This window comes from Schistocerca americana, chromosome 7, assembly GCF_021461395.2.
Source record: "Schistocerca americana isolate TAMUIC-IGC-003095 chromosome 7, iqSchAmer2.1, whole genome shotgun sequence".
NCBI lineage: Eukaryota > Metazoa > Arthropoda > Insecta > Orthoptera > Acrididae > Schistocerca > Schistocerca americana.
The window spans coordinates 50,932,648-50,956,450 of record NC_060125.1 but is presented as its reverse complement, the minus strand read 5'-3'; positions in this window follow the sequence as shown (position 1 = coordinate 50,956,450).

Below are 23,803 nucleotides of genomic sequence, written 5' to 3'. Positions count from 1 at the left end.
TGCGTAGATGAAACATTCCTAGAAATCATCTTTCTCCCTTCTTTCTTACTTGTCTTGCCTCAGAACTGTGCAGCCTTGTTACCTTTCTACTAACGCATTTCATGTCTTTCATGAGTATAAGATTTTCTCCCTGTTAGAAATTCATTACTAATTCTTCAATTTCTTCATACAGTATATGTACTTCAATCCCACTAGGTGTCCTTTGGTAGTGAAAACTGGCAGCATAGTGTTTGCTGCTGGGATCGATTCAGTTTTCCGAAAATAATTCTTGTGAGTACGATGCGCATAGTGACTCATGTCGCCATTAGCAGTACTTTCATATCTGGCACATCGGCTGTGTATCTCGTAACTACCCTCCTATTCCGTGGCAGCGCGGTTTTTCCGTTTCTGCAAGACTTAATAACCAGTAGCATATTTTTACGTACCCTGTAGGAGCCAGCAGACTAATACGTAAAACATATGAATACTACTTAGGGATAAATTCCTATCATGTATCAGAAGCAGGTCGTACTCTGTATATTTCACTGTCCGTTCATGCACAACGAGCAGTTTATAAAACATTCACAGGCGTAGCAGATGTCACTATTGCACACTACATATTTATGCGCAGCAGGCAGTACTCAAAGCATACAGGGGGCAGTAGATGGATTCTTCAGTACGTGCCATGAACATCCATGCAGATGTGTCACAAATTAACGCTGTAAAATCACCATAGGTTACTGTACACTATCAGAAGTAAATGGAACCTACGTTGTTTTTCCTAGTAGTGTTGATCAGTTAAGATTGCAACCGAATTACTTGTACGTTAGGTGTGTTGTATACCTATTGGGTGTTACTTCATCCTGCTCGCTTTGTTTGCGTATACAATTAGTGTTTTACTCTGTATAAAAAAAATGGTTCAAATGGCTCTGAGCACTATGCGACTTAACTTCTGAGGTCATGAGTCCCCTAGAACTTAGAACTACTTAAACCTAACTAACCTAAGGACATCACACACATCCATGCCCGAGGCAGGATTCGAACCTGCGACCGTAGCGGTGGCGCGGTTCCAGACTGTAGCGCCTAGAATCGCTCGGTCAGCACGGCCGGCTACTACGTATCCCTAGAAAGCAGGAGTGGTCAAACATCTAGAAACTGAGCGAAGGTACATAAAGGGCCACATATCCTACACAACGTTTTTGTTCTGCATAGCTATCCTGCTTTCTATCAGTTAAAAACTAATAGAATTAATAGCAAAATTGAAATTGTCAGTATTCAAGTTTTATTTGAAAATTATTTATTTGTAACGTGAAACACAGGGATGTTGTAGTATGAATAAAAACGAAATACAGATTTATTATGTACCACTAGAAAACGCAATTTTCTCAAAAGAAAAGTAAAATTAAAAAGAAAAAATACTTACCAAATATCTCTTCAATGCCTCGTCGAGCTCATATAAAAAAAGTTTCTGTTATTCATGAACAACTTTTGCCCTTTTCAGTAACAACAGGAAACTTTGATCTCCAATCATGGTGAAGAATTTTCTATTGAGTACAAAAACAACAACAATAATATAGATAATCTAACTTTTGTCCATCTAAACTGTATTTGCATCGAAAGTAATTGCTTTGGTTACATAAAGCGTAGAAGTTATGCGATCAACCAATTTTTATTACTTATTGAATGAGATTGATGCCTCAGAAGGATGTAGAATACACTATGGACTAATCTTGAACGATGTTCAGTTCTAAATACATGCAAAACAGGCAAACAAACAAAGAAACAAAACAAAGAGAAATTGTCGGTTCCTATTTTCTATCTCACAAATTAATTTATGTTTCTTTCCCTGTCAATTGTACCAGTGCTACCAATAATCTTACCATTTGCTACGTTATCTGTATATTTTACCGAAACGACCGAACCGTAGTTTTAGTAGGCCGCAACTGTAGTCACAATATACACCTTGATGCAAATGACCTGACATACATGCTTGGCACAGACGTAAGAATCAACCGCATCAAATTTGCTAGCATGCGTGCCTGGAGATCTGTTAAAATTACGTGAAATATTCTGCACGCCTACGTGCACTCATGTCCTTATCGACAAACACTGAATTGTCTCTGCGTTTTTCAACCGACACTTTAGCGGATACTACAGAAACACTGCAGTACTGAATCTGAGTGACGCTAAAGTGGGTAACGCCAGAACCAGAGATTTGAGGCAAGTACGCAAACTCCCTTCCGAACTCGTGAGCTCCAGACCGTGCGGGCTACCCGGATACATCGGTCTGCGGTACGTTCGCGACCCTTGCCGTTGCTGCAGTGATCGCTAAGAACTAAGACACCGCGATTCGCCTGAAGCACGAGTGCCGCGCAGTAGCACGCTGGGAAATGTAATTACCGGTGGCAACATGCGAGGCTGGCCACCCCTCGGGACGGTGCCGCGTTCCTCACAGCTCGCGGAGACGGTCGATAGCTGCGTGCCCGAGGCCGGCCCGTCCCGATACCCGGCGCGCCTACACGATTTCTATTCGTTCCCGCACGTCGTTAATCTCTGGGGAGAATTTCCAGCGCATATGCTATGTCTGGAATCTTCTTCCCGATCGCGAAGCTACGCACTACGAAAGCTGAGTTTTGGAACTGATCGTCCTGCTTAGTAAGACGACTTATTGTCAGAAATTAAGATTAGTTTCTGATGTGAAGCTACTTCTGCGTAAGCAAGACGGTCTGTCCGTGACAAAATGTCAGTTAGTTGTGCGACTGTGAGACACAGAACCTACGAATGTGGACTGTAGCCTGCAGCTCCACCATACCTCCATATGGTAATCAGGCGTACTTCTCATGAGAACCTCTTAATTTCTTAGTTTTTTGTAAGTTTAATATTCCACAGGGGACCAGACTTACACATCGTTTTAGCGGCAATGACCTCATTGTCGACGGGACGTTAATCACTGATCTCCTCCTCCACTTTTGGCATCTGAAAGAACAGCCATTCATGATGTTATTGCTGGAATCATTCTCGTATTTGTATTTTATCACTGGACTAAATCAGTTTATTCCCCCGAGTAGTGATCCTCTGAACCTGAGTAGACAATCACGCCTTATTATTGTACGTATATCCGTTTTCCTTCCAGGAAAGTGCCGCACGTAATCATATTTTTTATTAGACTTACAGGAAGCATTGTGTATTATCTCTGAGACCACTGGACTATTTGCGATGAGTACAGCATGTTTCAAAAATTCTATTAAAACCTTGTAGGGGCTGCAGAAGGCACTTAAATAAGGTCTCGATAAGGAACGGTTGTCTAGAAATCTAACTTTTCAATGTAAACTAAGGTATTTTTTTTTATAAAATTATTTTATTTACCACTCTCGCATACTATCATTTTTTTTTATTTCTAAAATGATTGAAAATTTTATAAAGTTGTGAAGTTATTCTAGATCGGTGAGCGAGGTAACTGCAGAGACTTATTCAAAACAGAGCAGTTGTATTACTATCATACCCAGAACTGGCTAAGCTACAATGACTGCACATTTTTGTAACAGTTTTAAGACAGAAAAACACACTAGAAAATTGGAAAAAAGTTATTTGTTCCATTTCCCAACCTTCAATGCGGAGTGTGATAGGAAAACGTCCATGAGTTTCACAATTTCCATCCAAATCATAATGCTTATCACAATAATGCTGAAGAGAAGTAAGCACATCACTCTGAAACACTTGAAGTTACTTGTTAGATATTTCATTAATAGGGCAACAGTTGCTTAGGAAACAAATAATATTCAACTAGGTTGAAGTTATTACATTTTTCTGCTAGTTCTTAGTAAATTTCAAGAACCAGCTTGCTAGATTTTTAGATTTTAGCCAGTCAAACAAGTAACAAGCTAAACATTCTCTCTCTCTCTCTCTCTCTCTCTCTCTCTCTCTCTCTCTGTCTCTCTCTCTCTCTCTCTCAGTCTCTCTCAGTCTCTCTCTCTCTCTCTCTCTCTCTCTCTCTCTCTCTCTCTCTCTCTCTCGTCAGATCCATAGTCTTTCACTCACTACATCTGAAATAATCAGAAATAATCTGTTCCAGAGTATTAAGGACAACTATCCTTTTTAGACTTATTGAAAACACCAGTGTCTTGCGACCATCATTCTTTTCGCAATGACTTAATGAATAAGTTCAAAGTGCTGGAAGATACTTCAGTGTTCAGAGCCTGTAGTGTACACTCATCAACTTGAATTAAATTAACAACTAATACTATCACTCTTTCTCTGCCTCCGTAGGTGAGTGGTCAGTAGGAATGATGCACGTTCGATTTGCCAATACTGCCAATGTTTCTTCCATGATGGTAGAAGTGACACGGGGTGTACTCAGGCTCCTGATGTGAAATGATGAACTACTTGACAGAGCAGTAGTGGCTCCATCCAGATCACGAAAACTGACAATGTCCAGGAAAGTGGTGTGCTGAGCCCACGACCGCCATGCGAAATAAACGTCAGTTATCGGCAGAGAATAACACTGTGGTCAGGCAATATTGATCGGTACGTTTAGGCCTATGGACAAAGTTATGTATAGTTTACTATCTCTGTGATTATAACATTTGGTGTCGAGCACCATGATCTTTTAATGTTTTCGTAAGTACGTGTGGTGACAACATGAGCAATTGTGATGAACTGGCTGCAAAGTACCGTGTGTTGTTACTTTATACCCAAGCAGTGGTGGAATATTTGTACAGGTCTGTGTTTTAAAGTTGCATACACTGCAACAAAAGTTAGGTATAAACAGCAGCCACGGTCGCAGGTTCGAATCCTGCCTCGGGCAGGGATGTGTGTGATGTCCTTAGATTAGTTAGGTTTAAGTAGTTCTAACTTTTAGGGGACTCATGACCGCAGATGTTATGTCCCATAGTGCTCAGAGCCGTTTGAACCGTTTCGAACAGAGTACGTTTGTAGTTCTGGTGCTATTTCAATTGCACGCTCTGATGGATCTGTTATCCGGTCCCAGCAGAACATAAAACACGGACCATGAACCCCATCTGATCAAACGCATCCGACTGTCCTCATGTATTGGGGAACCAAACGCTAGACTTCACTGGATGAGGATCTGCTAGTGTAAAAAAAGGGGCGGGGATTACTGTGTTGGTCAGTGACGTCGGACGTGGACTAGTGAGTGGACGTCACCTGAGTAACAAATCATCGAGCGAGGTGCCGCAGTGGGTAGCACACTGAACCCGAGTGCCAGAGGAGGACGGTTCAGATCCGCGTCCGTCCATCCAGATTAAAGTTTTCCGTGATTTCCCCAAATCAGGAAAAATCCGAGATGGTTCCTTTGAAAGGAGGCAAGGTCGATTTTCTTCTCCATCCTTGAGCGTTTCTAATGACCCGTCTCTAATGACCTGGATGTCACCAGGACGTAAAACCGTAATCTTCCTTTCCTGAGTTACATGTCATCAAGGACATTTCAGCCCTTCTAAAGCTGCCCAAGTCGAACGTTGGTGATGTGAATGTGAAGTGCAAAAGCGAAGGAACAACCGCAGATGAAACAAGACCAGGAAAATCTCACATACTGACGAAGTAGGGACCAGCGAGTATTGCGGAGGGTGGTTGTAGCATATCGCTCGAAATCAGCGTAAGGAGTCAGTCCTGAGTTCCAACGTGCTACCAGCAGTCCAGCTTACACAAGGAATGTGAGTATGGAGTCGAAACGAATGGGGTGCAACGGTTATGACATAAGTAAATACACAAAAGATCAGAATAGCTTTCGAAAATAATGCGTAAACATCTTTACAAAGTAAATAACATATTATTAATGTAAATTATATTGAGGGTACACAAACACATAGCGGAATAACACAAAAGGAAATTATAGGGTTCGTTTTCAGTGTAACATTTGGTACTCCAGTCCAACCCAAAACTTCATTCCATAGATCTTTCCTCTTATTTCAACATTTGCCCCTGCCAAAAAAATCTTATCTAAGCCTGTTGCCCCTAAACCCTACTGTTTTGTTCATATCCTCTTTCAAAATATTATTTCCCATTGTACAATACTCATTTTTTCCCAAATCTTTTTCATATAACTTCTCAATGCATTCTTTCCCTATTTCTCACAGTTAGTTTCTTATATAGTATACCCCCTCTTAAGCTAACTTAAATCTACTGAGCTCAGATATATATACTAAGGGACGAGGCAATGCAGCAACACACAACAAATTAACACAAACAGCCATGACAAAAAAATGCAAATTGGCAAAGGAAGCAGCAGTATATCTAAATTAGCAAAGCAAATGCAACGTTACAACTAATATGAGCCAATGTGCAGCAACAAGAAAAAAAATCAGTAGTAAAACTGGCTTAACAGAGTAATACAAAGTGAAATTCAGTAGCACTATGCCTGGCAAAGAGCAGCAGCAAATGCTATAACTTATACCTAAACATGACAAAGCTCAAGCAGAAAAAAATATTACAGTAAAGATGGCCATGTCTAATACCTATGTCACATCTTAACACTAGAGTGATGCATCACTTACTCTAGCACACAAGTTACCAAATCGTTAAAAAATTATTTATGCAATTCCTGTGAAGGGAAATGTCTATTTGTGTTCCCTTTTCCACGTAGCGCTCTGTATGGAAATCACTGGCTGTGCTGTGTACAGTCTGTGGCTGGTTGGCATTGTTGGAATAGTCGCTATTGTAGTGTTGGGCAGTTGGATGTGAACAGCGCGTAGCGTTGCACAGTTGGAGGTGAGCCGCCAACAGTGGTGGATGTGGAGAGTGAGATGGCGGAGTTTTGAGAGCGGGTGATTAGGACGTGTGTCCATCAGAAACAGTACATTTGTAAAAATGGATGTCATGAACTGATATATATATATGATGAATTTGGAGCATTATTAAAGTAAATACGTTGTTCGTTCCAGATCAAAATCTTTCATTTGCTGTGTTTGTCTCTGATTTTGTTCCATTGTGTCTAACTTTTGAAGCTTTTGTCCCATTTGTTGCATTCCTCAGTGCTATTCGGCAGTGCATTTGAACCGGCAATATTCGCATTTTGAAAAGCAGAAAATGTGTCTCGACTGATTTGAGAAAACGGTGAGGACGCAAAATCTGAATCTACAGTATTTGCAAGATTGTGTCCTGTCATTTCGGATTCCTGAGGCGAGCAGTTGCCGACCGACCGATCGATAATGCTTCCCTGTTCACTAATTGTTTCACTGTCTACACCATTATTTGCCGCCCGCTCCATTTCCCTATGCACTATTACCGAATTACTACTATAAATGTCTGTTAATTCATTACACGGTGGTGCTGATAAGCTACGCCCGTCGTCACTATCATTTCTGAATTTACTTTGGAGCCTAGTGTTACGTTTTTCTCACGCCATAATTATCACGTATTTCAAACGATAACAAGAAAAGCACAATTTGAAGAGCAAAAATAAGAAAATACATTAACATAGCACTGAAAATAATATCTAGTTAATTGCAAGCGCAGCTGCGAAATACTTGATGCAAATCTACTTGCATGCCACAACTCTTTTACTGTACAACAATGATAAACTGCAACTACAAAGGAAATTCGCTTTATAATTACGCGCTAGCAGTAAGCAACAGCAACAATAATTACACAAAGTACAAGACAATATCAGAAGATTCCAGCGAGGTATCCTCGGCTAAGGGTCGACATATGAAACGTCCCCTTAGAAAAATTTATGAATGACTGTGCTGATAAACCTCTTACATTATTTGATTTTCAAACAGCTGAGCAGAACTGAACGTACTCACATTTCGCTCTTTACCTATTCTGATCAACACTAAACTCACACACAATATTTTTAGCGCAACGCAATCTGACTTTCAAAAATCCTTACGAAAGAATGGCCCTGACTAACAATAACTTACACCTTTCATGAATCACTTACCTCACAAAAATCTTCGTTACTCGAACTACTGCAATACAGTGAGCGCCACTACTGCCAGCTAAATAAAAGATTCTAACTACTGATAGGCATAGTCAGCAAATGAAAGATTTTGATAGAGAACAAACAATGTAGTTACCTTAATAATGTTCCAAAGTCATCATATATATATATATATCAGTTCATGACAGCCAGTCTTACAAATTTACTCTCTCTGATGGACACACGTCCAGATCATCCGCTTTCAAAACTCCGCCATCTCACTCCCCACATCCACCACTGCTGGCGGCTCACCTCCAACTGTGCAACGCTATGCGCTGTTCACATCCAACTGCCCAATACTACAATAGCGACTATTCCATATTCCAACCAGCCACAGATGCCAGTGATTTTCATACAGAGCGCTACGTGGCGTTACCAACATAAAAACCTGAGCAGCCTACTTACAAGGTGTCCGGATACTTTTGATCAGCCAGTGTACACTCTCTTCTGATAATGCGCCACCTCTTGTTGCGCAATGGCCTTAAGGCGGGACATATGTAACGTACGTCGTAATCGCGACAGTTATGTTGCAAATAAAATTAGAAATATGTTACTTCAGCTACTGTGCAACATACCAATGATCTGGTATTATCTATATTATTCCATTAATTGAAGGGCTTATTTCAATAGTGGTACAAGTCCATTACCTCCACTTTTCTGTCTATAATGCTTCTGAAATGAATGAGCCTAACAAACGGAAAGAAAGGTTCATCTCTAGCAAGAAGCCATATGCTTGAATATTTCTGGTATCTCAACTGCAGATTTTTCAGCGCTCATTTAACTTTAGGACTCTGTATCTTAATATGTATAAAAATGGACTTGAACTACTATTGAAATAATTGTTACGTGAGTAGCTGGGTGTCGGCGTCAAAGTGATGCACGAGCGTCGGCTTGGGTTGTAAAGCATAAGTAAAATTAATGTTCCCATATAATACACATAATTTAACTAATCCTCACAGTAAAACACATACTCCGACAAGTGTTGGGACGGCCTGGATTTACAAACTTCATTTGTGGAAGCCGCAAGACTTCAGAACATGTATTTACATTCCCTGCGTCGCTGTCTCGCTCTGTCTCTCCCTCTCTCTATCTCTCTCTGCCACATCAGGGTCGTTAATTACAGCGAAGCAGGCAGCCACCATTCATGGAGAGTGCCTTTTCGCCCGTGCGGCTGAAATGAGAAATGCTCCGTGGCAAACACGACCCTGGCCTCAATTGCTTGCTAACAGCACAGGCCAGAGCGGCAGGCCTGGCTGCTGGGATACTCCGCAGCACATTTAGAAGCAGGTGATCGTTCGATAATCAAAATTTGTGGAAATATTTGTAAGGACACGCGGAAGAGAAATAACGAATAAACCATTCGATGAAACACATTTTAACTTCCACATGATAGGGTAACATTTGTTAACTGCGTACCATGCTTACGTTCCAGGCTACAATCGTTGTTCAATGTGACGACTGTGTTGTAACTGATTCCTCGTTGTTGCGACGTGGGCTCGTTGCATTTCTGTGAATTTTGGAAGATAGGAGACGAGGTACTGGTAGAAGTAAAGCTGTGAGGAGGAGTTCTGAGTCGTGCTTGGGCAGCTGAGACGGTAGGGCACTTGCCCGCGAAAGGCAACGGTCCCGAGGTCGAATCTCGATCCAACACGCACGTTCAAGCTGACAGGCAGTTTCACTATTGCTGTTGCTTTGATAAAACAGGTACACGAGTAAAGTCCTGCTCACCATGTCCTTGACTGCCTGCAACTGTAATGCAAACTGATGTTTGTGTTTCAACTCTCACATCGCCTTACCAGTAAAGCGCCTAAAGTCAAGCAATGACACTAACACCAGTATCGATTGTAAGTAGTTTATACTGTGTAATTCTATGTATGTGACAAGGATTCACACCTGAAGAAATCCTGCTAAATTGTAAAAGTGTAATTGAAGAGACTTTAAATTTCCTCCCATTTTAGAACTTGATCTCAAAGAAAAAAAAAAAAGATTTGGTCAGAAAATGAATGAAAGAAAAAGCGGAAGCAGGATCTAAAAGGCTCAAAGTGATAAAATTCAAAATTGGGGATTTTTTTCTAGTAAAACTTCTCAAAAATCCAGTGAAATTAACCAGGAAGTTTCTAAATTTAAATATATCTAAAATGGTCCTTTTGAAGTGCAAGGAACTCCACACACAAAAGCTTATTATCTCGTGTTCCCAAAGTCTAAGAAACCATTGGGGGTACGCAATATTGTAGATCTAAAACTGTATGTCCACAGAAGGGAATATGTATGGGCGAAAATGAAAAAGTGTCTACGTAATGCAATATATAAGTTCTCATTCATGAATCTGTGGTACCAAATGCTATCGTGTTGGAAATAACTTTTCTGTTACCGGATTTCTAATACCTGTCTAAGTTTCAGATTCTGTATAACAAAATGAGATGCACTATATATGTAAGTTCCGGCTATGACGTGTATAAGACCTGCAATGACGGAATATTGCATTATGACAAAAATGGACTGCCAAATATGCTACGGGCAGACAAGCAATGATGATGACAAAAACAATGACTGCCTTGAAACAAAGAGGACAGCATAAAAGGACTTGCCAAACTGGGTGCAAGAACGTATGTGTTAATCATAAACTGCCACAAATCAGCGTTAGGCAGTGATTTCCATACGAATTGAAATTCTTTTCTGTGAAATGTTATGTTAAAATTCAAGTGGGCAGTCAAACGTTTAGTGCGTGATTAAATGGAAGTGGTTGCAAACATGGATTGCCAAATGCTTTTGCAGGCAGAAAAATAATTTGGTTATTGTCTTAACGTTATGTGTGTCATCTTATGGTTTCTAAAATGGACTGTATTAAACGAGGGCAGTGAGAAAATAATGCTAGGCCTAATGTAAATATGTTTATATGCCTGTGTAAATATTCTAAAATGGACTGCTATTATGAGAAGCAGCATTGAATACCTTTTACTTATAATTTCAAAACTGGACAATGGAATGTGTAAAATGCACAGTGTAAAATTTCTTGTACCATAGTTATGTGTGTGCTTGGGTATATGTATACCTACATCTTTCATAATACTATGCAAATTTTAGTAAGGTAGAAAATTTTGACTAACCTATTTGTACCGTGGTACTACTCAATTCCATAGAAAATCAAAAATTGCAATCTCACCACAGTTATTTAACGGAAATAGGAATCCCAGGATCACTAGTGATGGACAAGTTTCTGATTGTTTTACAATTTTAATTTGACTCAAAACAGACATTATTATAAATTTCTGTTCAGACATTAGTCTCCTTACTGATGCAATATACAAATCTTCACTTTAATTGCATTACATAACTGATTTTGAAGCTTAATGAAACTGAACTGCCCACATAAAAGTCCATAGTGAAACATGCTTACACTAAAAATGCAGAGTGGGCCAATCAAGGTCGCAAAACTGGCACGCAGGAAAAATAACTAGTTGCACATTCATTAAAGATACACAAATGATTAACATAAGTGTTAAATAAGAACGGCTACTAATAACTCAACCACTAATATGAGTTACAGAAACGCTAATATTAACAAAGTGGCCTCACTTAACTAACGGACATATTGACTCAGAATGATTTCCAAATTGCACTTAACGTTAGGGAACAGCGTTAAGGCCCACAGCAGTATCTGGAAGCAATAACGCTACCTACGGCAGGCAATATGAGCGTTAACTCCCCATGGGTTGTGCACAGGCTCACTAGCAGGCGGTATATATATTTATGTATAGTCCAACTGGTCTCACAATGAGCGGTCCTGACAAGAATCCATAACCAAACTGACGCCAGGAAATGAGCAGACTTAACAAATGACCTGCAGCACAAATAGATTGCAATGAAAACAAGGCCAAATCAAAGCCACAAGGCCGGAGCATTATCACTCACCAAGGACTTAGGTGGTCCAAACCATGACATTATTGCAAGTAACTGGCGAGCGCTAATGTCAGCTGTAACGCCACGAGTCGGTAGCAACCACACAAAGCGAGAGAAGGCATCAACTACCACCAGGATATACTTGTTCCCCCTTGCAGTGCGCGGCAACGGTCCGGTATAGTCAATAAAGACTATCAAGAGGATAAGCTTCCCTTTTAGATGAGGAACACCCGAGCTGGGCTTCACCCTTTTACATGCCTTGCAGCTACCAACTAACCGACGAACCTCGCGATATAATGAGGGCCAAACAAATTTTTCACGTACCTTGGCTAAGGTCTTATGAAGACCTAAATGATCACCAACTACGGACTCGTGAAAATACTTGAACACCATAGGTACCAAACTCATCGGCAAGCAAATCCTTAACTGCTGGTCCTCACCCACCTGCTTACAAAGGACGCCACAACTGAGGCAATAACCCGGATAAGGCTCCGCTATCCTTAACTTCTCCCTCACCGGTCCCCAGACCGGATCTTCTGACTGTTTTTCTTGCAGATCAGAAAATTACTTGGAAGACAGCCAAGCCACTAGGAGGTGAAGCCGAAAGGCACGCGTTTAGCTCACGCAGGCTGGTGTAAGGTCTGGAACAGTTAAAGGATTTGAGTCTAGCAGATAAAGTACGTAGCTGTTGGAATACTTAACTTTAATCCATAATTGGTGAACATCGGTCTGACGATACATGCATCACAAGATAAATAGCAATTGATAATGGCGCCTTGCTAGGTCGTAGCAAATGTAGCTGAAGGCTATGCTAACTATCGTCTCGGCAAATGAGAGCGTAATTTGTCAGTTAACCATCGCTAGCAAAGTCGGCTGTACAACTGGGGCGAGTGCTAGGAAGTCTCTCTGGACCTACCGTGTGGCGGCGCTCGGTCTGCAATCACTGACAGTGGCGAAACGCGGGTCCGACGTATACTACCGGACCACGGCCGATTTACAGGCTACCACCTAGCAAGTGTGGTGTCTGGCGGTGACACCACAGGAATATCCGACAATATAGCTCCCACTATATACTGCGGCTCAACTCTTTGGACCTCGGAAGACTCCTCAGTGAACACGCGACTTAACGTGTCAGCTGTCGCGTTGTCGGACCCTTTAATGTGTCTTACATCAAAGCGAGACGCAGAAATACGCGCAGCCCAACGAGCAATTAGCTCATTTTTCCTTGGCCTAACCAGGACCCAGCTCAAACCCTGGTTATCAGTCTCCAGGAGAAAGTGCCAATGTTCAAGAAAAACCTAAACTTCTCTAAGGCAAATGTAACTGCCAAAGCCTCCAGTTCGTAAACAGATTAGTTAGACTGGTCTAGGCGTAGCGTCTTTGATTCATAATCAAAACGTCTTCGGTTCCGGGTTCGATCCCCGCCACTGCCTAAATTTTGATAAATAATAAGCATTGGCGGCCGAAGACTTCCGGCATAAGAAGTCAGCCTCTTTATGCCAACGGCCTTGTCAAAGAGGGCGGAGGATCGGATAGAGGTTCAGGGCACTCTCTTGTCCTTGGGGTAGGAAATTGCCCCTAAAGGCGGAAGAATCAGCAATGATCAACGACATGAGGATGCAGAAGGCAATGGAAACCACTGCATTAAAGATACGTAACGCGTATCCACAGGACATGTGGCCTGTAATTGAAGAAGTGTCATGATGATTTCTCCATTGGCAAAAGATTCCGGAATAGTCCCCCATTCGGTTCTCCGGGAGGGGACTGCCAAGGGGGAGGTTACCATGAGAAAAGATTGAATAATCAACGAAAGGATAACGTTCTACAAGTCGGGGCGTGGAATGTCAGAAGCTTGAACGTGGTAGGGAAACTAGAAAATCTGTAAAGGGAAATGCGAAGGCTCAATCTAGATATAGTAAGGGTCAGTGAAGTGAGGTGGAAGGAAGACAAGGATTTCTAGTCAGATGAGTATCGGGTAATATCAACAGCAGCAGAAAATGTTATAACAGGTATAGGATTCGTTATGAAGAGGAAGGTAGGGCAGAGGGTGTGTTACTGTGAACAGTTCAGTGACCGGGTTGTTCTAATCAGAATCGACAGCAGACCAACACCGACAACGATAGTTCAGGTATACATGCCGACGTCGCAAGCTGAAGATGAACAGATAGAGAAAGTGTATGAGGATATTGAAAGGGTAATGCAGTATGTAAAGGGGGCGAAAATCTAATAGTCATGGGCGACTGGAATGCAGTTGTAGGGGAAGGAGTAGAAGAAAAGGTTACAGGAGAATATGGGCTTGGGACAAGGAATGAAAGAGGAGAAAGACTAATTGAGTTCTGTAACAAGTTTCAGCTAGTAATAGCGAATACCCTGTTCAAGAATCACAAGAGGAGGAGGTATACTTGGAAAAGGCCGGGAGATACGGGAAGATATCAATTAGATTACATCATGGTCAGACAGAGTTTCCGAAATCAGATACTGGATTGTAAAGCGTACCCAGGAGCAGATATAGACTCAGATCACAATATAGAAGTGATGAAGAGTACGCTGAAGTTCAAGACATTAGTCAGGAAGAATCAATACGCAAAGAAGTGGGATACGGAAATACTAAGGAATGACGAGGTACGTTTGAAGTTCTCTAACGCTATAGATACAGAAATAAGGAATAGCGCAGTAGGCAGTACAGTTGAAGAGGAATGGACATCTCTAAAAGGGGCCATCACAGAAGTTGGGAAGGAAAACATAGGTACAAAGAAGGTAGCTGCGAAGAAACCATGGGTAACAGAAGAAATACTTCAGTTGATTGATGAAAGGAGGAAGTACAAACATGTTCCGGGAAAATCAGGAATACAGAAATACAAGTCGCTGAGGAGTGAAATAAATAGCAAGTGCAGGGAAGCTAAGACGAAATGGCTGCAGGAAAAATGGGAAGACATCGAAAAAGATATGATTGTCGGAAGGACAGACTCAGCATACAGGAAAGTCAAAACAACCTTTGGTGACATTAAAAGCAACGGTGGTAACATTAAGAGTGCAACGGGAATTCCACTGTTAAATGCAGAGGAGAGAGCAGATAGGTGGAAAGAATACATTGAAAGCCACTATGAGGGTGAAGATTTGTCTGGTGTGATAGAAGACGAAACAGGAGTCGATTTAGAAGAGATAGGGGATCCAGTATTAGAATCGGAATTTAAAAGAGCTTTGGAGGACTTACGGTCAAATAAGGCAGAAGGGATAGATAACATTCCATCAGAATTTCTAAAATCATTGGGGGAAGTGGCAACAAAACGACTATTCACGTTGGTGTGTAGAATATATGAGTCTGGCGATATACCATCTGACTTTCGGAAAAGCATCATCCACACAATTCCGAAGACGGCAAGAGCTGACAAGTGCGAGAATTATCACACAATCAGCTTAACAGCTCATGCATCGAAGCTGCTTACAAGAATAATATACAGAAGAATGGAAAAGAAAATTGAAAATGCGCTAGGTGACGATCAGTTTGGCTTTAGGAAAAGTAAAGGGACGAGAGAGGCAATTCTGACGTTACAGCTAATAATGGAAGCAAGGCTAAAGAAAAATCAAGGCAGTTTCATGGGATTTGTCGACCCGGAAAAGGCGTTCGACAATATAAAATGGTGCAAGCTGTTCGAGATTCTGAAAAAAGTAGGAGTAAGCCATGGGGAGAGACGGGTCATATACAATATGTACAACAACCAAGAGGGAATAATAAGAGTGGACGATCAAGAACGAAGTGCTCGTATTAAGAAGCGTGTAAGACAAGGCTGTAGCCTTTCGGCCCTACTCTTCAAACTGTACATCGAGGAAGCAATGATGTAAATAAAAGAAAGGTTCAGGAGTGGAATTAAAATACAAGGTGAAAGGATATCAATGATACGATTCGCTGATGACATTGCTATCCTGAATGAAAGTGAAGAAGAATTAAATGATCTGCTGAACGGAATAAACATTCTAATGAGTACACAGTATGGTTTGAGAGTAAATCGGAGAAAGACGAAGGTAATGAGAAGTAGTAGAATTGAGAACAGCGAGAAACTTATCAACAGGATTGATGGTCACGAAGTCAATGAAGTTAAGGAATTCTGCTACCTAGGCAGTAAAATAACCAACGACGGACGGAGCAAGGAGGACATCAAAAGCAGACTCGCTATGGCAAAAAAGACATTTCTGGCCAAGAGAAGTCTACTAATATCAAATACCGGCCTTAATTTGAGGAAGAGATTTCTGAGGATGTACGTCTGGAGTACAGCATTGTATGGTAGTGCAACATGGACTGTGGTAAAACCGGAACAGAAGAGAATCGAAGCATTTGAGATGTGGTGCTATAGACGAATGTTGAAAATTAGGTGGACTGATAAGGTAAGGAATGAGGAGGTTCTACGCAGAATCGGAGAGGAAAGGAATATGTGGAAAACACTGATAAGGAGAAGGGACAGGATGATAGGACATTTGCTAAGACATGGGGGAATGACTTCCATGGTACTAGAGGGAGCTGTAGAGGGCAAAAACTGTAGAGAAAGACAGAGATTGGAATACGTCAAGCAAATAATTGAGGACGTAGGTTGCAAGTGCTACTCTGACATGAAGAGTTTAGCACAGGAAAGGAATTCGTGGCGGGCCGCATCAAACCAGTCAGTAGTCTGATGAGAAAAAAAAAAAAAAAAAAATGGCTTGGGACCAGCTAACGGCGCGACGAGTAAGTTAAAGGCCTCCTTTCCCCCTCCTCCTCCTGGAACAAGACAGCAGCAAGACCCACATGGGAGGCGTCCGCTTGTACAACCAAGTTCTTATCGACATTGACAGCTTTAAGTTTTTGAAAGGCAGTTTGCTGGGCCTCACCCCAAACAAATTCCTCATCCTTCTTACGAAGATTGTTGAGAGGCGCCGCTAACTGGGCAAAATTCGGTACGAACTTCCGAAAAAAATTCGCCATTCCCACAAAACGGGCAATTTCCTTCTTACTCCGAAGAGGAGGAACTCGCGCAAAACCTTAGTCCTTTCCGGATCGATACTGACCCTTTTAGCCGAGACCAAGTGTCCCAGAATTGAAATCTCAGACCTACAAATGGTAATCTTTGAAGGTTTGACGTAAGCGGGCAAAAACTTAATCTAAATGGCCAATGTGATCCTCTAGGGTTCGACTATAAACTACCACATCGTAAAGGTAATTATACCCACAGACAAACTTTAAATCCCCGAGAACGACATCTAGTAAACGAGATAATACTGCCGCACGTGTGGCCACACCGAAAGGGATCCGCTTGAATTCAAAAAGGTTGCCGTCGGTACAAAATCCCGTGACCGGCCTTGATACTTCCGACAAACGAATCTGGCAGTAGGCCTGGCTTAAATCAAGGATGGTAAAGACGGTTTCGCCGGAAAACGAGGAAAAACAATTGTGTAAGTCAGGTAGTGGCACCGACTCCAGGACCACCTTCTTATTAAGTCGACGACAGTCAATGACAACCCGAAAATCTTTACCCTGTTCTTTCGGAACTAAAAAACAGCGGCTGCATATGGCGAGGTGGATGGCCTAGTTACCCATTCCTCTCTAGGACCTCCGTCAACCCGCTCACTTGCTCGGTGGAAACATGACCCATCTCCACGTGTACTTTACCGAAATAATCGATACTGGTGCCCCTTGACTGATTGCACGTAGAGAGCGACATGACAGAACCAGAAGCAAATTTAAAATGATAAACCCCTGCCGCATAATTAACAACCAACCTGTTGCGTTGCGCCAAATTACATCCCAATATCACGAGAATCAGCAAATTACACGCAATGATAAGGCTCTGTTGCCATGAAAAACTATTAATGTGCAAATAACCCCGCACCTCCAGTGCAAAGGCAACTCAATGGCCGTCAGCGATCCGACATCTTTGCACAGGAGGGAGTGGTAATGAAAATATACAGAAATGCCGTAATTCTAGATACCACGTCTAGTCAATTAGAGATACCGAACTACCGGAATCAACTAAAGCACAAACCGACTCATAACCAATCCGAGGGCTAACATAGGGCAAGGGAGAACGACTGGCACCCTTTATTGCCTTACAATTCAAAGGCCAGTTACAATCTTTGTTGCCTCTACCCCGCCTCTGGCGTCAGTTGTTCGGCCTACGGCTCCTTGACACGGGACTCTGCTGCACTAAGTGATCGGTAGCTTGACAACGATAACACCGCAACGCACGAGGACTACAGGCTCCCCTTTCTAGATCCCCCCGGGAATTCCCACACAGCATTGTGTAACTGGGAGTTGCGGCACTTTATCTACGAGACCTTTCCTACATAATGTAACTGAGTAACCTCTTTTGATGCTAGTCAACTGTCAGAATGAACCTTACTGCAAAGGGCATTTGATTCTAAAGCATTATGTCAGGGTGAAAAACACTAACTACTTTTTCTCTCTTAACAACATGTGGGCATGGTGTGTTGTTCCTTGGCTCGTGTATGAGGTAGAATGAAACAGCATTTTTACATAAGATAACTTTTATTGAAACATTTGCACAATGATTTCCTTACTGGATTGTTCTGGCTGGGAGAGGGGCAGCTGTGTCATTTGCGAAGCCTCTGCTGCGTGAGCCGCGGCGTCTGATTACACCTGGCAGTGTGTATCTCATGTCACCGTTTCGCCCAGTTGACTGGAGACGCGCATCGTGCGGTGGCCCGTTTAATTATTGAGAACGAAGTCGTGTGTCGAATGGTGATACCTTGGATGTGGCGTCCCAGTGTTTCTCTTCTATAAGCGGCCGCGTGTGTTGTGCGTCGAACAGCGGAGCGACGCGGCGGGGGAAGGCCAGTGTCCCGGACTCAAACAACGGACTCTAGCTTGCCAGTCTTCGGCTATCAGATCTTCATCACCAGCTCACAGATGACCGCTGATGTGAGGCTGTCTCCTTCCTGTCCTCTCGAGTCACCCAGGTACGTAAAAATCAGTCTTCAAATACCTTCTAACTTCTGTTTTCTGGCGGCGAGGCTGCTGCTTGCTATTCCATTACAGCGGTGGACTTAGTGCTTCTGTGTACGATGTAGTCTCTTCCTGTATGACGGTCTTCAGCACCGAAACTGAACTGAAAACTACTCTGTCGCGCCCACTGCGTCTCGCGTATTTAATTACTTCAGTTCGCTGGAGGTGAACGACTTCACGGTCATTGCCTCTTCTGTCACGTTGAAAAGCTTCTCGAAGAATCTTCTTAACGTCGGTCATCAGCTCTTGGAATGTAGGCGAGGGCCTTTGATCACATGTGACAATTGAGAAACACGTGAACCGGTCGGGCGATGCCCTGATGGCTGAATCGACAGCTTTCGCTTATGTGGGGAGGGCGATGGCTTCTTCTGAATGTGCAGACTTGCAAGCGACGGCCGTTGCCACTGCTGTTCTGCCCGCTGTTTGTCAGTGTCTAATTCTTCTAAACTAAACTAAGTTTCTCATTTATTTTCTAATTTCTACTTCAGTTCACATTGATTTCACTAATTTATTTACCTATCTTAAGTACCACTCAACAATAATCAATTAGCTGCTGAAACTGTTCCTATGAAATCAGCCACTGCGAAAAGTTAAACGTGAACGATCTTGAGGGCGCATCCCTTCCAGAAGATGTTCAGTATTATCCAGCTCTGATACTGACATGTCAAGGGCAACAACTGCAGTACTTACTCGATCAAAATATTGGGCTAGCAACTCATCATCGGCTTGTGCCCTGCAATAAAAATCACGCTCCAACTGCACTCGTGTTCGATGCGAGAACTTCCTCCCCAACATCTTTCGGCGGAGTTCAACCAATGTTCCTTAATGCTGCAATTCCTCCGCTAAGATCTTAGCAAAACACCCCCGAACCATCGGATACAATAGAGACAAAATTACGCCATGCTCCACCCCCAATGCATCAGCATGAACTTGCAACCGAACTATCAACCACAACAATCCTATAATATGATCTAAGATTTCGATACGTCACTCTGAAACACTTTCAAACAATTTTACAATAGGATTCGGCAATTTCAAAAAACAGTCATAATACCCAGTTTTACATTGTACTCCCCCGTCTGTATCTTTACTCTGTACAGTGGGCTCATCTTCCAACCAAACCTCCCTCACCTAAATCAAGCGCGACGGCAGAAGCTTGCAAGTCTCGAACATCAGAAGCAATCTGATTCCTAAGTTGCTGCATTGCGTCACTGAGGTCGACATTCAGCAAATCCATTAAACTATTATTGTAATGAGTTAGGTGAGCTTGCACGCGGCAAATTTGCCTCTGCGTAACTGGAGAAGATCGTAAAAATTCGAGTGTACGAGAAATGTCGTCCACCGATGTTTTAATGCGTGGAAGCCACTCACCTACAGCCGCGACGCAATCAACAGGGAGAGAGACTGGGGTATCGGCCGCCGCCGCGCGCGCCGCGCCGCTGACTCCGCAACATTGCCCTCCACGGCACGGACAAAACCGAGTACGCGCAGCTCATAAATTAAGTGCTCGCGGAGCAAATATGAAATTCCAGGGCAGGTACGTCCACTCAAGCTGGGCAAATTCCTGAAAGAGCAAGACGTATTAGCCACCAAGAACAAATACTCGTATCCCAGGCTTCGGCCATCAACATGAGGGGTAGAAAGGAAACCCCGCCCGGTACTGCTCTGCTACAAGTTATACCGTGGTGCCGGCCGGAGTGGCCGTGCGGTTCTAGGCGCTACAGCCTGGAGCCGAGCGACCGCTGCGGTCGCAGGTTCGAATCCTGCCTCGGGCATGTATGTGTGTGATGTCCTTAGGTTAGTTAGGTTTAATTAGTTCAAAGTTCTAGGCGACTAATGACCTCAGAAGTTAAGTCGCATAGTGCTTAGAACTATTTGAACCATTATACCGTGGTGCTACTCAATTCCTTAGAAAATCAAACATTACAATCTCACCTCAGTTATTTAAAGGAAATAGGAAGCCTGGGATCACTAGTGATGGACAAGCTTTTGACTGTTTTACAGTTTTAATTTGACTCAAAACAAACTTTACTATAAACTTCAATTCGGACATTTGCCCTCTTACTGATGCAATATAGAAATCTTCACTTTAATTGAATTACATAAACGCGAGCAAGAATCATATTTTGCGTCCGCAATCAAAATCATATATAGTTGTCACGGTGAAATAATCAATCATAAACAATCGTTCTTGTTTAACAATATCTCAAAAGACTAGTAACACTATACACTTCCAACTTAAAGTTGCACAGCCACATAATACCACAACTTCATTAAGAAACAGTGATTTTGAAGCTTAATGAAACTGAACTGCCCACATAAAAGTCCACAGTGAAACATGCTTACACTAAAAATGCAGAGTGGGCCAACCAAGGTCGCAAAACTGGCACACAGGAAAAATAACTAGTTGCACATTCATTAAAGATACACAAATGATTAACATAAGTGTTAAATAAGAACGGCTACTAATAACTCAACCACTAAAATGAGTTACAGAAACGCTAATATTAACAAAGTGGCCTCACTTAATTAACGGACATGATGACTCAGATTGATTCCCAAGTTGCGCTTAACTTTCGGGAACAGCGTTAAGGCCCACAGCAGTATCTGGGAGCAATAACGCCACGGCCGGCAGGCAATACGGGCGTTCACGCCCCACGGCTTGTGCACATGCTCACTAGCAGGCGGTATATATATTTATATATAGTCCGACCGCCCTGACAAAAATCCATAACCGCATCGACGCCAGAAAACGAGCAGCACAAATAGATTCCAATGAAAACAAGGTCAAATCACAGCCCCAAATTCTTATGGAGCAATACCCTAACATTACCAGTCTCCCAGTAAATTAGCAGTAAACTTAGAGATCACTTCCAGTTGCCCTAAGGCATTTTCAACATCAAATAAACATACCAAATCCTGCCGTGACAAATGATTAAACCATTAACTCTACGGCTGCAGGGCGCGTACACAACCGCAACCAGTCCAAAAGTTGTCAATATGTCCCAAAACAAGTTAAAATTTGTATGAAAACCACTTAAAACACACACTCCACAGATGATGAGAAACGAAATGAGGAACATAAGCCTCCTTAAAATAGCCACTGTGGAACCAAGTTCAGTACCATCTCCGGCAGCTACCCATGCCACAGTAAGTTTCAACAATCTTGTTAGTTAAACACAGAATAATAGTCATACGTAACTTGTAGCTTGCAAATTACGAGCTGGGAAGCTGTTGAGTGTGAGACGACGAACCCACCACAATGTTGCACGTCAAGGCGCCCAGTGATCGGCACCGTACACCCGGCGCGACAAAAGACAAGGGCGGCGAGCACGGCGAGGGTCCATGCACCACGGTTAGGGACGCAGGAGTGTCTTCAGCACAAGTTGGCTCGTTGAACGCCGACCGGAGACTATCCCGTCACACGTTCACCCACAAAACCGCCGGGGGGTCAAAGATAGCAGGATAGCCGAATATCGATACCAGCGATGCAAGTTGAACACTCTACCGCCAGTCGCCACGGCTCACTGTTGCTTCATAAAATGAGAGTGGATTATCATATGTTTATGGGATTAGATATTAATGTTTATGTCTTGTTTTGTAAACGATGTGTATAAACTGTAGTGTATTTGGTAAATTATTTTTATGCCCTGGCTGGATTGATAATTTCTTTTAACTTCTCGACGCCGCATAGTTGTTATTGATGTTCCATTCATGTATCCCTATCAGGAAACCTCAACGAAACATGGGGCATGTATAACACCAGTATCGATTGTAAGTAGTTTATTCCGTGTAATCCTATGTATGTGACTATGAAGTGGTTGTTCTTCACAGATTAAGTTCACTGAGTTGTGAAAGGAAAGTACATATGTGTAACACATGTAATATAAAGACTCAAAAAATGTTTAAAAATAATGATATTTTGTAAATTAGTCTGTTTACAAACGAGAATTTGGAATTTAAATATTGGTTCATACTTAGAGAAATTGTACTATGTAACTTAAAAGACGTATGGAACCCCCTCCGCTACGGAAGGGGCTTGGCGCGCGGGGAAAGGTGGTATTGGCGGTCAATCTGGGCGGCAAGAGAGACAGAACATTACGCATTCAGTGGCTAGACGTTGTACTATTAACAAAGCGTGTGCCAAGTGAGGCATTTGGAAGCCAATTTATGTTGAAATTGCCTCGGATGTGGTTTTGGCTGTCGTATGGTGCTCTTGTTATCATGGAATGGCTCTGAAATGAAGGAAATACGTCGCTAAGAAGAATTTATAAAGAGCATTCAACCTCAAGAGCATGGGATCACTTAGCCGCCACGTGCTTACCACCACCATTGCGGCACTGCTCCACCAACTGCAGGAGTTCGGCTATGTATCACAGTATGGACCAGTATCTACATCTACATTGATACTCCGCAAGCCACCCAACGGTGTGTGGCGGAGGGCACTTTACGTGCCACTGTCATTACCTCCCTTTCCTGTTCCAGTCGCGTATGGTTCGCGGGAAGAACGACTGTCTGAAAGCCTCCGTGCGCGCTCTAATCTCTCTAATTTTACATTCGTGATCTCCTCGGGAGGTATAAGTAGGGGGAAGCAATATATTCGATACCTCATCCAGAAACGCACCCTCTCGAAACCTGGCGAGCAAGTTACACCGCGATGCAGAGCGCCTCTCTTGCAGAGTCTGCCACTTGAGTTTATTAAACATCTCCGTAACGCTATCACGGTTACCAAATAACCCGGTAACGAAACGCGCCGCTCTTCTTTGGATCTTCTCAATCTCTTCCGTCAACCCGACCTGGTACGGATCCCACACTGATGAGCAATACTCAAGTATAGGTCGAACGAGTGTTTTGTAAGCCACCTCCTTTGTTGATGGACTACATTTTCTAAGCACTCTCCCAATGAATCTCAACCTGGTACCCGCCTTACCAACAATTAACTTTATATGATCATTCCACTTCAAATCGTTCCGCACGCATACTCCCAGATATTT